This window comes from Grampus griseus (genome assembly GCF_964374135.1).
Source record: "Grampus griseus genome assembly, chromosome: 15".
Taxonomy (NCBI): domain Eukaryota; kingdom Metazoa; phylum Chordata; class Mammalia; order Artiodactyla; family Delphinidae; genus Grampus; species Grampus griseus.
This window is the reverse complement of record NC_139009.1, coordinates 28699636-28714715: the sequence shown is the minus strand read 5'-3', so window position 1 is coordinate 28714715 and position 15080 is coordinate 28699636. Positions and strand designations below refer to the sequence as shown.

Genomic DNA, 15080 nt, shown 5'->3' with positions numbered 1-15080 from the left:
GTGTTTGACGCTGTGGATTAGCCCTCCCTCCTCCCAGTGAGTTTTCTCCCTCGGGCTCTGAGGTGTGTGGTTGCCAAGGGGCCGTCCCCTGTGCTCTGGAGCTGGCTCTTTGGTTCAGTCCAACTGTGATCCCCAGAGCCTTGCCTGTCCCAAACACTCTGTGCTTTTTGGTCTGTCTTCAGTTTTGAGGCCCAGAAAAACATTTTCGTGTCTGGCACAGCCTTCCCGCTGAGGTAGGAAGGAAGATGAGGGTGTGTCTGCAAGATCCATAGTATCTTCCTGTGTGCCTCTGGGTAAAGCGTGGGTTCGTCTCAGATGACAGGGCTTTAGGTCTCCTCGTGTTGCTGGGAGGCAGGCGTGGGGCTGCGGGTCAAAGTGCATTCCTGAATCCCAGCAACCAGAGGCTTGGGGAGGGTGGAGGGGGTCGAGGCGGGCAGTGACTGCAGCTGAGCTGTTGAGGGCTGTGGAGGATTAAGTCCCAGAAATTAGAGGGGACCAGCAGAAAGAGAGTCATTTAGAAGCAAGAGACCCAGCTTTCCAAAGGGAGCGGCGTAGCCTCGTGCTCCAGAGGCCCTCTTGGACCTTTCCAACTCTTCCGGAGCCTCCCGACAGTCGCAGCAGAGCTGTCTAGTGGCCTGTTACAGGAGATGGGATTGGTCCTTTGTTCCTCTGCATGGAAAGTGTTAGAAGTTTAGAGTCCTACAATAATATCATTTGCTGAATGCTCACCGAATGCTACACACTGCACACGTTGTGATCTTATTTATCATGGAGATCCTATCGGGTAAGTACTATTGTGCCCATCTTTCAGGGTACGAAATTGAGGCTCAGAGAACTTTAGTGAGCTGTCCATCTTCAGTAAGCTATACGTAAGTTATGGCGTGAACATATAGCAGAGCCAGAATGCCGTTCCAGGCCTCAAACGTTTAACCCCACTCACTACCCCAGTTTACTACTCTAAAGATGGTTTCACCTTCGTTTTTGTCTTGATGTATCTATCCCAGGCTTTTTGAAATACTCTGTTGACGATAGTTTAGATGTACACAGTGAAATACATACTTTGTGTGATAAAATTGTCTTAGCTATAAAGATTAAGAGATTTTTTTTGTTTAAGAGTCATATTTGGGCCTGAACTCACACACGGCTTTCTCTCTCTCACAAATACTATTTAGGGTAAAGTGATGCACCAGCCATATTTTTAAGTTTAACCAGACATAACACACCCATCTAAGTAAACATTTGAGAGTATCGTAATTGGCTTTGTAATAGGATGTTAAAATGGGATGATCCTTTGTCTTAGTTTCAGCTGAGACTAAGAGCTAACTACTTCCATGTTCTGAAGTGGTCTCCTTGAGGCTCCTCTCACCGTTGCTTGAAGTGGGTGGGAGTGGGGAGACCACTGGCTCCCCTTCTGCATCTGGGGAGGGAGAGAAAGAGGGAAAACGCCAACAACTTTTCCTAAAGAAACTCTGCCTTCTGATCTCCAGCTGCCCTCTCGGCTTCTACCACCACTTATGTTGTCTGGAGGAATGCAGATGGCTGGGGATCCTGGTTCTTGGTTACTTCCTTTGGAAGTCCAACTTGGATGCCTGGTGACCCCAGTTGAAAAGACTGAGTAGTTGCATCCCTTGGGCTTGAGGGCATTGTGCACTGGTGTCTGACTCCTGATTAGGACAGGAGAGGGAATAGCTCGTGACAAACAAGACTAGCTGTGTGAGAGTCAGCCTGAGGTTGCGTTAGGTCCTGCCCAAGCCGGGTGCAAGGAGAGCTCAGGAGATGGCAGCAGAAAGCCACTGGAGGTCGATTGCCAGCTGCTCAGGGGCTGAGGATGGAACCGTAAACCCCCAGCCAGAGCAGATTCATATGTATTGACATCTGGGACCTGCAGTTGAGGGGTCCCCAGCAAAGTCGGGGGCATCTCTGAAGAACCCATGGAAGTGCTTCCATGGGGACAAGAAACAGCTGTACATGCCTGCCAAGCCCAGGGAACCTGGATGCCAGCTCAGAACAGTACCAACCAGTAAGGACCTCTGTCACCTTTGTCTCTCCTCTCTGCACACTCTTCAACTCTGGACATGAAGAAACTACCATTAGCAGCCAAGGGGAAGGGTGATAAAGGTGCAGAAGCAGAGAAAGAGAATGAAGTCATGCCCCTTCCACTGCAGAAAGCAAGCCTGGGGGTGGGGGATGCAACTGTGAACGCCATTTTCATTTTAGGTAATACCTAGGTATTACCTCCACATTAATGACTGAACTGAGATTGTTTGGGGCTGTAATGTGAGCACACTCTTTTAAAAACCTCCGAACGTGATCTGCAGTATTAAGGGACCTACTCAGATTTCATCCAGGGCAGAAGCAGGAGCTCCCCACAGGTAGTGTGTGAGTGGGCACTGGGGGCATCTGGGGAAAATCCGGGAGCGTTAGGATGGTGCCCTCTGTGTCTGCTTTCCAAAGGACACCCTGGATCTCACCTCCTGTCTTCCTCACTCAGCCTGCTCCCAAGCATGGTCCAACCTCAGGGCCTTTGCATTTGCTTTTCCCGTATTATCCACATAGGTTGCTCCCTGGCTTCCTTCATCTTTCTCTCGGTTTAAATGTCCCTTTATCAGACATTTCTCTAACCACACAATGCAAATCATCACCCCTCTGTCCAGCCCCCTCATCCTACTTTCTTAAGTTTTTCATAGCCCATATCACCACCAGATCTAGACCTCTTATATGTATTTGTTTATTGTGTGGTCCCAGATTGGCAGCTCTAGGAGAATGGAGACTATCTTGTTCACTGTTTTTCCGAAGCACATGGAATTGTGGATGGCACATGGCGGTGGCCCAATGGGTATTTGTTTTGCTGTCATTGAATATCTCTGCCTCACCAGACCCCTTTTACTGTTCAGAGTACAGATCTACTCACTATGTTATAAAAGTGAATCCAGTCCGGGCAAGTTGACGTGTACCTTTGTATCAAAAGCATGTTTTCTCTGTCTGGGATCCAAGGGAGCCCAGAGGAGGGAATTCACTTCTCATTGAGATGTCAGTGACCTGATCTCTTGGAAACTATACATTGGGTTCCCCCAAAGGAATAGATTTTCTTTTTCTTTTTGTTTCTGAGAAGAAAAAAGGCAGACATAATTCCTTCTCACTAGAGCCTGAAGGGTGATTTTTATGAATCTTTACCACATGTCCGCACAAACTTTAGCCTTTCTCTCACTGAGGGAAAGAATTTGAGCAATTTTTACTAGAGTCTTGTCAATGCAGAGGGCTTTATCAGGGAAAGTGATTTTCTGAAGTAGTTTGAGTCATAAGGAAGTACAATTCTTTCTGTGACTTGTTGCCAGTTTAACCCTAGAATGAAGATAAAGGATACCTTTTGGGGACTGGCTACTCAGAGAACTTGACAATGAGATCTGCTCCTTGGCCTTCCCCCTGAGAGTCAGGTCTTCCCAACACATCTGCAAAGTGATTCTGAAGTCAGGAAGTTATTCAAGAATGACAGAAATAAAAACCCTCTCTTCCTAACAGCCTTCTGTGACTTTCATGCCTCCACGCGCTTCCATCAGTATTCCCGGGGAGTCTATACTTACAATGAGGAATGAATTTCTTAGAAATTTGACTTGGCTTGAAAACAGTATTTTTAGGGATGGTAAAGATTCATTTGATGCAGTGATAGAAAAACCAGGACCATGTGTAATTGTTGCCTGGCAGGTGAAGAATATGAGCTCTGAAGCTAGACTGCTTGGGTTTGAAGTTGAGCTCCATCACTTACTGGCTGTGTGACCCTGGACAATTTACTTCTCAGTGTCTCAGTTTTCTCATCTGTATAATGGGAATCACCAATAACCACCCATCTCCTATGGTAGCTGTTAGAATTAAATGAGTTAATATGTGAAAAAGAGCTTAGAATAGTGCCTAGCACATAAGACTAACTCTGTAAGTGTTGGCAGTATTTATTATTGTTGTTTTTGGGGTGGTGGTTAATCATGATTACTAGCATCATCATCGTTCTCATAACCATCCTCTTGCAAAACATGGCCTATTTAGACTTTAGGACTTGCAGAGGTAAAGCCACCAGTCGAATCTCTTTCAGTAAGATTCTGCCAGGATTAGCCATGGCTTCATTTTAGGATTCTTGGTGACGGAACCGCATGGTTTCATGACTATCACTGGGCTAAATTCCCCTAGGGCCCCAGAAAGGACGCAATTCTGTAGTTTTCTTCTTGCCTTCTCTGCTCAGAGATTTTTAGGGATCTTTGGCCCATTCTCATGGAAATCTCCTAGATGATTTTGGGACACTTGACTCAATCGGATGGCTAAGGAATGACGTCTAGCATTCTTAAAAAGAATTGAAAAAAGCATCTTGCAAAGTGATAAGGAAGCAGAAATGGGCCTAAAGATTTGTTTTTAATTATAAGACCAGAATCAAACACAAACGACAAAATATTCTCTAAGCTGAATCTAAACCAAATGAATTTTTGTTTTGTTTTGTTTCAAGACCCTGGCCTGTGAATTTGACTCAGGAAGGATTCTGGCATCTGTCGTCTTAGTTCACCTTTCTCCCTCAGGGTACAAGCACTAGAGGAATGCGGCAGTGGATTCCAGTCACAGCTGCCGTGTGAGAGATTTGCCTTTTGCAGGTTGCCACACGATGTGCAGACTTTATGGGTCTCAACTCAGAGCGTCGGCTGGTGCCTGCTCCCTGCACTTCCCAGGCAGCCCCGAGCATTTCCAATAGGCGGTCTCTCAGGATTTCTTTAAGGTTTGCAGTCTGTTGGAGTGGAAAAGTTTGCTAGTTGGTTAAAAACAAACTCTGAATCCAGTATCCACAACTGTTTGTTTCGTGGTAACCATAGGAAAATGCAATCAACAAAACTGAAATAGTCTTTGCTCTATTGTGAATGCAATTTTGGCCCTTCACCTCCTGGCCTGTAAACAGGAATTCACCTAGATGATCTCAGACTGACTTAAGTTTGTTTGTGTGGGCTTCCCTGGTGGCCCAGTGGTTAAGAATCCGCCTGCCAATGCAGGGGACACGGGTTTGAGCCCTACTCCAGGAAGATCCCACATGCCGCGGAGCAACTAAGCCCATGCACCACAACTACTGAGCTTGTGCTCTAGAGCCCGCGAGCCACAACTACTGAGCCCGTGTGCTACAACTACTGAAGCCTGGGCGCCTAGAGCCCATGCTCCTCAACAAAGACAAGCCACTGCAATGAGAAGCCCGCTCACTGCAGCAAAGAGTAGCCCCTGCTCGCTGCAACTAGAGAAAGCCTGCGCACAGCAGTGAAGACCCAACACAGCCAAAAATAAATAAACAAATACATAAATAAATTTATTTTAAAAAATTGTGTGTGTATATTTTTATTTAAAATTTCCATTTGGTTCTTTTTTTTAAAAAACTACCCTATGACCACATTTAAAAATTTTTTATTTATTTTATTTATTTATTTTGGCTATGTTGGGTCTTCATTGCTGCACGTGGGCTTTCTCTAGTTGCGGCAAGCGGGGGCTACTCTTCATTGCAGTGTGCGGGCTTCTCATTGCAGTGGCTTCTCTTGCTGCAGAGCACGGGCTCTAGGCACATGGGCTTCAGTAGTTGCAGCATGTGGGCTCAGTAGTTGTGGCTCACGGGCTCTAGAGCACAGGCTCAGTAGTTGTGGCACACGGGCTTGGTCGCTCCGTGGCATGTGGGATCTTCCCGGACCAGGGATCGAACCCATGTTCCCTGCACTGACAGGCGGATTCTCAATCACTGCGCCACCAGGGAAGCCCTCCATTTGGTTCCCTATTAATGTTTTCTATCTCTTTGTTGAACTTCTCCTTTTGTTTTCCTGATTTGGTTAAATTATTTATCTGTATTTTCTTATGGCTCTCTGAGCGTCTTTAGGAGAATTATTTTGAATTCTTTGTCAGGCAGTTCATGTATCTGCATTTCTTTGGGGTCAGTTACTGGAGGTTTACTGTGTTTCTTTGGTGGCAGCGTGTTTCTCTGATTCTTCATGATACCCGTAGCCTTGTGTGGATGTCAGTGCATTTGAAGGAGCAGTCACCTCTTTCAGACTTCATGGACTGACTTCTGTAAGGAGAGGCCTTTGCCTGTGGGAGGGGGCGCACTGGAGCATACTGTGGCCCGGGTCGAGTGGGCCAGGGCCCCACGTATGGGGCTTGTATTGCCTCCAGGTCCAAGGGGATGTGATAGCTTGACAGCTCAGGCCACAGCGTCAGCAGCATTGTGCTCCCTGGTGAGCGCAGCGGGGATCCATAGTGGCTGCAAGGGCTGTTGGGGTCCTCAGTGGCGCCTCCAGTGGCTAGGGACCAGGGCAGGCAGCACTGGTGGCTGGAGCTGGGGGTGTGCATGCGCTGGGCTGCGGGACCAACTGCAGGTGCGTATCCAGTGGCAGGGCCAGTTGCAGACACACACGTAGGGGCGAGGGCCAGGGTCAGCAGCAAGGGCTGGGGCCACCTTAGGGCACATTAGCAGCTGTGGGGCCCCTGGCTGTCAGTGGGCACTCCTGTCACTGCAGGGTCTCATCTTGGGCTGTGCACAGCAGTGGAGTCTGGCGAGGGGAGTTGGGGTGCAGGTGTGCAGCTGGAGAGGCTAGTTACAGGGGAGCCCAGTCGTGCAGGCCAGTGTAGGAGTCAGGCCCTGGCTATCTGTGTGCACTCCTGGGCCTTAATGAAAATTTAAGAACCGGCACTATCAGAAAGCCATTTCTGTTATAGCCTAGATTGGCCCTGGTCTGTCGCTTCTTTCTCGCCCCGTTCTCTGCACTAGCAGAAGCTGCTCACTGCTGCTTGCGCAGGGAACTTTCATGTCTGTGAAAACTAGCAAACTCCCTTTGCACTTCTGTCTCTCACTGTATGTGTGTTCAGGGTGCAAGGAATTTCACCACCTTCTGCAAACCACAGGGAGACGCATGTTCAGGCAGCCAGAGGGGAACCTTTAGGGTTTCTCAAAATACAGACATCACAGAAGATGCCTCTCTTGCTTTAATATTTGCTGAAATATTGATTAGTTCAGATCCTCTGGATGAAGAGATGGCAACAAATTTCTAATAATTATATTAATATCACATAGTTCCACATATCTGTTTACTACATCCAGAGAGTTAATGTTTAAAAGTTTGAAGAAGATTGCAAATGATCTGTTTCACAGCTGATCTGAGTTCTTCATTCCAATCCCATATGTTAAAAAATTACTTGCTAACATTTGGGTACTGACAGTTGTACCAGGTACAAGTTGAAGCTTTTTGCCACAACTCTATAAGGTAACCTAATAATAGACCCTTTTTACAGATGAGAAAACTGAGGCCCAGAGGGTTTACAAAATTTGCCAAAGTTAACACATCTAAGAAGTGACAGAGCCTCCTGCCTGACAAGCCCCCGTAGGATCCATAGCATAGGAGGGCCACTTGACCTTGCCTTAAATTTAGATATTTGACATGAGGTTATACTGTCATGGAAATATACCAGAGAACTAAAAGAAGTCTGTCATACAACTTGAACCAAACTGTCCTCAGTACATTATGGATAGATATATGTAAATATACATGCACACATATATATGTATACACACATAATTATATTTCATTAACATAACATTATGTTACTTTTCATTTTTGTGTATGTTAAAGTCTTTAGTTAGGTAAACATAAACATTTTAAATATACCATAGGTTGCATAGCCCTGTTTTGATTTTGTAGTATATGGAGAGTCTCAGTAGTGAAATTGGCCTGGCTGTGTCTTAACACTGAAGATGTTCCAGTGCATAGAACCATAGGATTAGGAGAGAAACTTAGAGACTATTTTGTCCAACTTCTTCATTTCACTTGTGAGGAAATGGAGACACAGACAATATTGAGTAACCTCCCGAAGGTCACACAGCTAGAAAGCCCTCCCAGTGACAGAGCAGTGTTCTCTGCACCCACTGCTTTTGATACCTGGCTCATGCCTCCAAACTAGCAAGGAGAGGACAAGTCGCACACGTGGGCATATGTCATGGGAACATCCTGGAGGCCACGAAACATTTATTTTACAACCAATGATTCCTTCCCATGCGGTCTTTTTTTTTTGAATATGTGGGGAAAATGATTCAATTTTTTTAGAACTTTTCACATTTCAAAACCCTTTTAAAACTGAGAATCGATATTGTACCTCATGACCGTCCTGGAAGGGGGTGTATGCAGGCATTGCTATTTCTGTTTTTCAGATGGGGAAACAAAAGTCAAAAACGGGTACACAACTTTTCCAAGGTAACACAACTAGGTAGTGGCAGAGCTGCGACTGAAATTTAGGGTTCCTGGCTTGGGACATGGCACTGAACTACACTGCTTTCCTGTCTACAGTATGTCTTACAGGAATTACAGATGGGAGCAGCACAAGCATTTTTGTTCTCCTGATGCTATTCATAAACCATTCTCAAACCCAGTGCATTTTCTCTGAAAGAAACTATTCTTCATGTGATCAGCAACTTGGCAAAAAAGATAATTAGATCTTCTGAACGCTATTCATAAAGTAAATGCTATGTCAGAATAGATATTAAGCATTTCCAAAGTTCCTAACGTATTTCCTTTCAGTGGTGAGGTGTAAGATATATTTAAATGAAGCTTAGTCTGGGAAACCAGCATATTGCAATTAAAAATGCAGCCCTTGTAGTCTTGCAATTCTTTGTCTAAAGCCTTTTACAAAAGAGGGTATTTTAATTCAATAAATAAAAGACAGGAAAGAAAAAAAAAAGAGAGAGGCACTTCCAACTCTCCTATGGGCGGCATAGCTTGCAGTTCACACACACAGCAGAGAAAATACACAAACAAATAGTATTTGATCTTGCCTTGCTGCAGGCTATTTTCATCTTTGAAGAGACCAAAGGAAAAAACAACCTCAGAACTTACCACGAAAACTTCCAAATTTATTGCAACACAACGTAATGGCAAAATGCTATTTTCTTAGTGCTCACATTTCTGAATAACCACCATGGCCAAGAATGCCTGGTTTTATATTTACAATAAACCCAAAGAAAATCTTGAATTCCCCTCTCCATTTGGGGATGGCAAAGATGCGGTAGGTTGTTCAGAGCAAACCATTGAGTCTAATTATTCAATCTTATCCTCTCTGTTTAACCTGAGCTTGAGGCATTTATTTCATGTTTATACTGGTTTAACACAAATCATTCTTAAAAGAGATTTTGTATCCTGTTTCCCTGTGCAAAGTTGGGCTACAGTAGTGACTTAACAATGCCAGCCCTTTCTTGGGCTTATCAGTTTAAGAAGCATTCAACCTAAGAAAACACTTGCAGTGTAAACAAGATACAGAATTGCACATCTAGCCACATTCCTCCGAGATCTGTCTGAATAGAGAGAAGTATAGATCTACATTAAATAATTTCTCTTTTAATTTAGCATTAACATGCCCATATCCTTTCCTCATACATTGTTATAAGTAATTCATTCTGTTGCTACTGTATTCCACGTAGGAAGTAAAGTATAAAAAAGGGCAAGACTTAAATGTCCTTTAAATTAAGCTCTGCACAAGCATTATACTTTTCAACTTATTTTAACCATAATTAAGTTGGTTTAAAAGATACAGTGAAAGTCTTATTCTAATCTTATCTCAGCACAATTTATTTATAGTTGATATATGTATATTAGTTGTTTTCAAGGATGTCAACTACCACCCACTCCCATCTCACTTCTCCTGAAACTGAAATTTGTACAGACTGATTACTTGGTCAAGGGATGTATTCTAGTTTCTTAATGGTAAATAACCTTTTCATGTTTTCATAACAAGGAATGGAAATCAAACTATCTACATAGCTTAGCAATTCATCAGACATACCTTGTTTGAAGAAAGGAATTTTTTTTTCAAAATTTTTCCACCACAGAGAATGGATATCCTTTTTTCTTTAAGCTTTTCTGCATCACAGATCCCATCCAAATTATTCTAAAGAAGAAATAAGAAGAGGTCCAAGCACCTTTTCTCTTCTGAGAGGAGCTAATCAAACATTCCCATCAACCTCTCAGCACTTTGAAAAGCACATTTTATACCACACACACACATGCACACACACACACACACACTCATACACACACACACTGCTTCTCACACTGGTTTTAGTGCTGAATTAGGCGGTACTCTTTCAAATTTCCACGCCCACTTTTTTTTTTTTTGGTGGGGGGCGGCAGTTAAGGATTTCTAAATATTCTTTTCTATCCCAAAACACACCTTTTCAGCAAGCAAATTCTACAATTAGAAATTCTAAAAAGTAGCAGAGAAGCACCTAGATGAAACGGAAAATTTTAAGTATACTTTAAAATTGACTTAAGCAGGGCAATTAAATTTTCTCTTTCTTTTTCAAATGTTAGCAAACAGCTGGATTAAACTGCATAAAGAAAGAAAACTGTGCAAACATTACTGAGCTGATTCTACTGGACTCTCATTTTTGGAGTAAAAATAATTTTCCTACATGTTAAAGCTATTTTTTGGTTTAATTTGCTTCGGTCCTTTCTACATTTTGGCAAGTTTAATGAAATGACTGTAGTCTATGCTGCTGGGAAGAGGACACAAGATAATGACAGTGGGAAGTAAAAACAGACTCATGTTTCAAAACAACAAATGATGGATAGCTCACATAATAAGTGAAACCTACCGGATTTTATTTACTTACATATTAGTGTCATCAATTAAATTGAAGGGATTCAGACCCAAAACATACATTAGCATATCACAGCATCTTAAAAACAGACCATAAAAAAGTACATCTGGCACTCCTTGAGATTCAAATGTTTATCAGTATGACAGCTCCTTCTCTTCAGCAGGGTGGGAGGGAGCACGGAGTCCATCCACTGCCTGCTGGGGACTGTGCACTCACACAGCCCAGTCTGAGGAGGAAAATCTTCCTTACTAGCATAGCAGTCTGGGGATTGCTCCTTATTTAAGATTATGGTTTGAAGCTTTTTCCCTCCACTTGGTTCTGCATTTAAATAATTTCTCAATCCTGTTTCTTCCTCCACAAAATCCTGAGCCTAGGTCCACTGGTGGTAAGGATGATACTGCCACATGGAGGATGGCCTGTCCCACCCTTTGAGTCTGGGAAGGTTTGGATGAAATGGCAGCCCAAACATAATTAATAATATTACTCTTAATGTTAATAATAATGCTAATTGCCATTTATGAAATACTTATGCTGGGAATGGTGATAAGCCTTCTACATATATCAACTCATTTAATACTTAGAAAAACCTAGAGGGGTCAGTACTATTACTTCCGTACTACAGATAAGAGAACTGAGGCTCACAGAGATTAAATGACTTTCCCAGGGTCAGCCAGCTGGAAAGGCAAGAACTGGTGTTCAAATTCAAGGCTGTCTGACTCTGAGGCAATGTGCTATGTTAAGGTTTAGAGCTTCTTTTCTTGCGTTAGTTTAATTTGTTTTCTTATGGTGAATAAGGCAGAATCAAATATAAATGTACTGAAAGCATGTGAAGAGATGCTCAAAGCGAAATGCAAATCGAAAAGCAATAATGTTTGCGGTGATGAAAAGTTTTTGAAATACGTAATTATGGTTGCACACCACTATGGATGTAATTAATGCTAATGAATTAATCAACTGAAAAATGGTTAAAATGGCAAAATTTTTGTCATACATATTTACCACAATAAAAAATAATATTGAGAGAGAGAGAGAGACAGAGACAGAGAAATTCTCCTTTAAAATAAGCAATGAAGGGCTTCCCTGGTGGTGCAGTGGTTGAGAGTCCGCCTGCCAATGCTAGGGGACATGGGTTTGTGCCCCGGTCTGGGAGGATCCCACATGCTGCGGAGCGGCTAGGCCCGTGAGCCATGGCCGCTGAGCCTGTGCGTCTGGAGCCTGTGCTCTGCAACAGGAGAGGCCACAACAGTGAGAGGCCTGTGTACAGCAAAAAAAAAAAGCAATGAAATATCACTTTTTTACATTGATTAAATAATTTTAATTAATTAATTTAAAAATATCTCTATTTCCTTGAAATTCAGTTCTCTTGCTTTTTTTAATTTCAATTTTTAATTATTTATATTTAAAAAATAATTTTTATTGGAGTATAGTTGATTTACAATGTGTTTCAGATGTACAGCAAAGTGAATCAGTTATATATATACATATATCCACTCTTTCTTAGATTCTTTTCCCATATAGGCCATTATAGAGTAGTGAGTAGAGTTCCCTGTGCTATACAGTAGGTCCTTATTAGTTATCTGTACATAGTAGTGTGTATATGTCAATCCCAATCTCCCAATTTATCCCTCCCCTCCCTTTCCCCTCTGGTGACCGTAAGTTTGTTTTTTACATCTATGACTCTATTTCTGTTTTGTGAATAAGTTCATCTGTACCATTTTTTAATTTAAAAAATTTTATTATTATTATTTTATTTATTTATTTATTTTTTTGCGGTACGCGGGTCTCTCACTGTTGTGGCTCCTCCCGTTGCGGAGCAACAGGCTCCGGATGCCCAGGCTCAGTGTCCATGGCTCATGGGCCTAGCCGCTCCGCGGCATGTGGGATCTTCCCGGACCGGGGCACGAACCTGTATCCCCTACATCGGCAGGTGGACTCTCAACCAGTGCGCCACCAGGGAAGCCCTTATTTTATTTTATTTTTTTTCCTTATTTTTTTAAAAATATTTATTTATTTACTTGGTGTGCCGGGTCTTAGTTGCTGCGTGTGTGTTCCTTAGTTGTGGCATGCGAACTCTTAGTTGCATTATGCATATGGGATCTAGTTCCCTGGCCAGGGATCGAACCCGGGCCCCCTGCATTGGGAGCATGGAGTCCTAGCCACTGCATCACCAGGGAAGTCCCTGTACCATTTTCTTAGTTTCCATATATAAGCGATATCATATAATATTTGTCTTTCTCTGTCTGACTTACCTTCACTCAGTATGACAATCTCTAGGTCCATCCATGTTGCTGCAAATGGCATTATTTCATTCTTTTTTATGGCTGAGTAATATTCCACAGTATATATCTACCACACCTTCTTTATCCATTCCTCTGTCAATGGACATTTAGGTTGCTTCCATGTCTTGGCTATTGTAAATAGTGCTGCAATGAACATTGGGGTGCATGTATCTTTTCATATTATGGTTTTCTTTGGATATATGCCCAGGAGTGGGATTGTTGGATTATGTGGTAGTTCTAGTTCTAGTTTTTTTAAGGAATCTCCATACTCTTCTCTATAGTGGCTGTACCAATTTACATTTCCAGCAACAGTGTAGGAGGGTTCCCTTTTCTCTATGCACTCTCCAGCATTTATTGTTTGTAGATATTTTGATGATGGCCATTATGACCGGTGTGAGGTGATACCTCATTGTAGTTTTGATTTGCATTTCTCTGATAATTAGTGATGTTGAGCATCTCTTCATGTGCTTTTTGGCCATCTGTATGTTTTCTTCGGAGAAATGTCTATTTAGATCTTCCACCCATTTGAAATATCACTTTTCATCAGATTGGCTGGAATTGCAAAGCTGGAAAATGCCCATGGCAGACATATGGCGGCCCTGATGGGCTGCTGGTGGTGTGGACAAATGGGTTATTCTAGAGAACCGTGCAGAAGTACTTAGTCACATTACATGTGTACCCTAGGACCTATGAAACTCCTTGTGGGATTTTCTTTGGTGAGCTTCTTGTGCAGGGCCATGAGAAATCCATCCCTAGAAAATTAAGAGTTAAGTGTGGGAGATGCACAGTATGAAATATTATGCAGCAGCTAGAAGCAAAGAACCAGATGCGGGGTTTGAACAATGATCCCACACCAGATCACCTAGGTTTGACTGTTGGTTTTGCAACTGCCATTTGGCAAGTAACCTAACTTCTCTGTTTCTTAGTTTCTTCTTCTGTAAAATGGGAAAAAATAATAAAACCAGTATCTCTGAGTTATGACAATTAAAGGAATTAATACTTGTAAAGTTCTTGGAATCTTGCCTCATGTGAAACAAAAAACACTACTGCATGTGTTTTTTAAATAAATAAAATGTACAGCAACACTACTGTATTCATTTTCTATTGCTGTGTAATAAATTACCACAAATTTAGTTTCTTAAAACAGCACCCATTTATTACCTTGTAGTTCTGTAGGTTAGAAATTCAGGCATTGTGTGACTGAGTTCTCTGCTCAGGGTCTCACAAGGCTGAAATCAAAGTGTCAGTGGGGGCTTCCCTGGTGGCGCAGTGGTTGAGAGTCCGCCTGCCGATGCAGGGGACACGGGTTCGTGCCCCGGTCCGGGAAGATCCCACATGCTGCAGAGCGGCTGGGCCCGTGAGCCATGGCCGCTGAGCCTGTTCTCCGCAACGGGAGAGGCCACAACAGTGAGAGGCCCGTGTACCGCAAAAAAAGAAAAAAAACAAAGTGGCAGTGGGACTGGGTTCTTATCTAGAAGCTCTGGGAGAGAATCCACCAAATCAGGTTGTTGGCAGAACTCAGTTTCTTGCAGTTGTAGGACTGAGGTTGCTGTTTTCTTGCTGGCTGTCAGCCAGGGGCTGCTCTTAACCCCTAGAGGTCACCCCACTCCTCATCACATGGCTGCTTTCATCCTTAAACCACTCATGGTGCGTTGAATCGTTTTCATGCTTGGGTTTTCTCTGACTTCCTCTTTTGCAAGAAGCCGGAGACAGCTGCTTTTAAAGGGCTCACGTGATTAGGTTAGGCCTGCTGGGATCATCTTCTTATCTTAATGTCAACTGATTAGTAACTATAATTATATCCACAATATTGCTTTGCCATGTAACATAACGTCATCATGTACCAGGGGCAAAGATTGTGGGGGCCATCTTAGCATTCTGCCTACCACAACTATTGATCTTAAAAACGTTATTCTGAGTAAAAGTAAGAAACAGGATGAGAAAACCAATACAATACTGGGATGGTTAATTTTATGTGTCAGCTTGACTGGGTGCCCAGATATTAGGTTAAACATTATTTCTGGGTGTGTCTGTGAGGGTGCTTCTGGATGAGATTAGCATTTGAATCAGAAGACTGAGTACAGTGGAGTGCCCTCCCCAATGTGGGTGGGCCTCATTCAATTCATTGAAGGCCTGAATAGGACAGAAGGCTGAGT

At 43.0% G+C, this 15080-nt stretch overlaps 1 protein-coding gene across 3 annotated transcripts in view; it reads right to left on the bottom strand.

The window, feature by feature from the left end:
- The window catches only part of VIT (vitrin), a 125907-nt gene extending 115863 nt beyond the window's left edge, over positions 1-10044 (bottom strand). For all 3 annotated transcript variants that reach the window (XM_082672489.1, XM_082672490.1, XM_082672491.1), the window contains exon 1: positions 9829-10044. The gene's annotated coding sequence lies outside the window, so the exon portion shown is untranslated. The remainder of the gene's footprint in view (positions 1-9828) is intronic.
- Positions 10045-15080: the final 5036 nt, after the last annotated feature.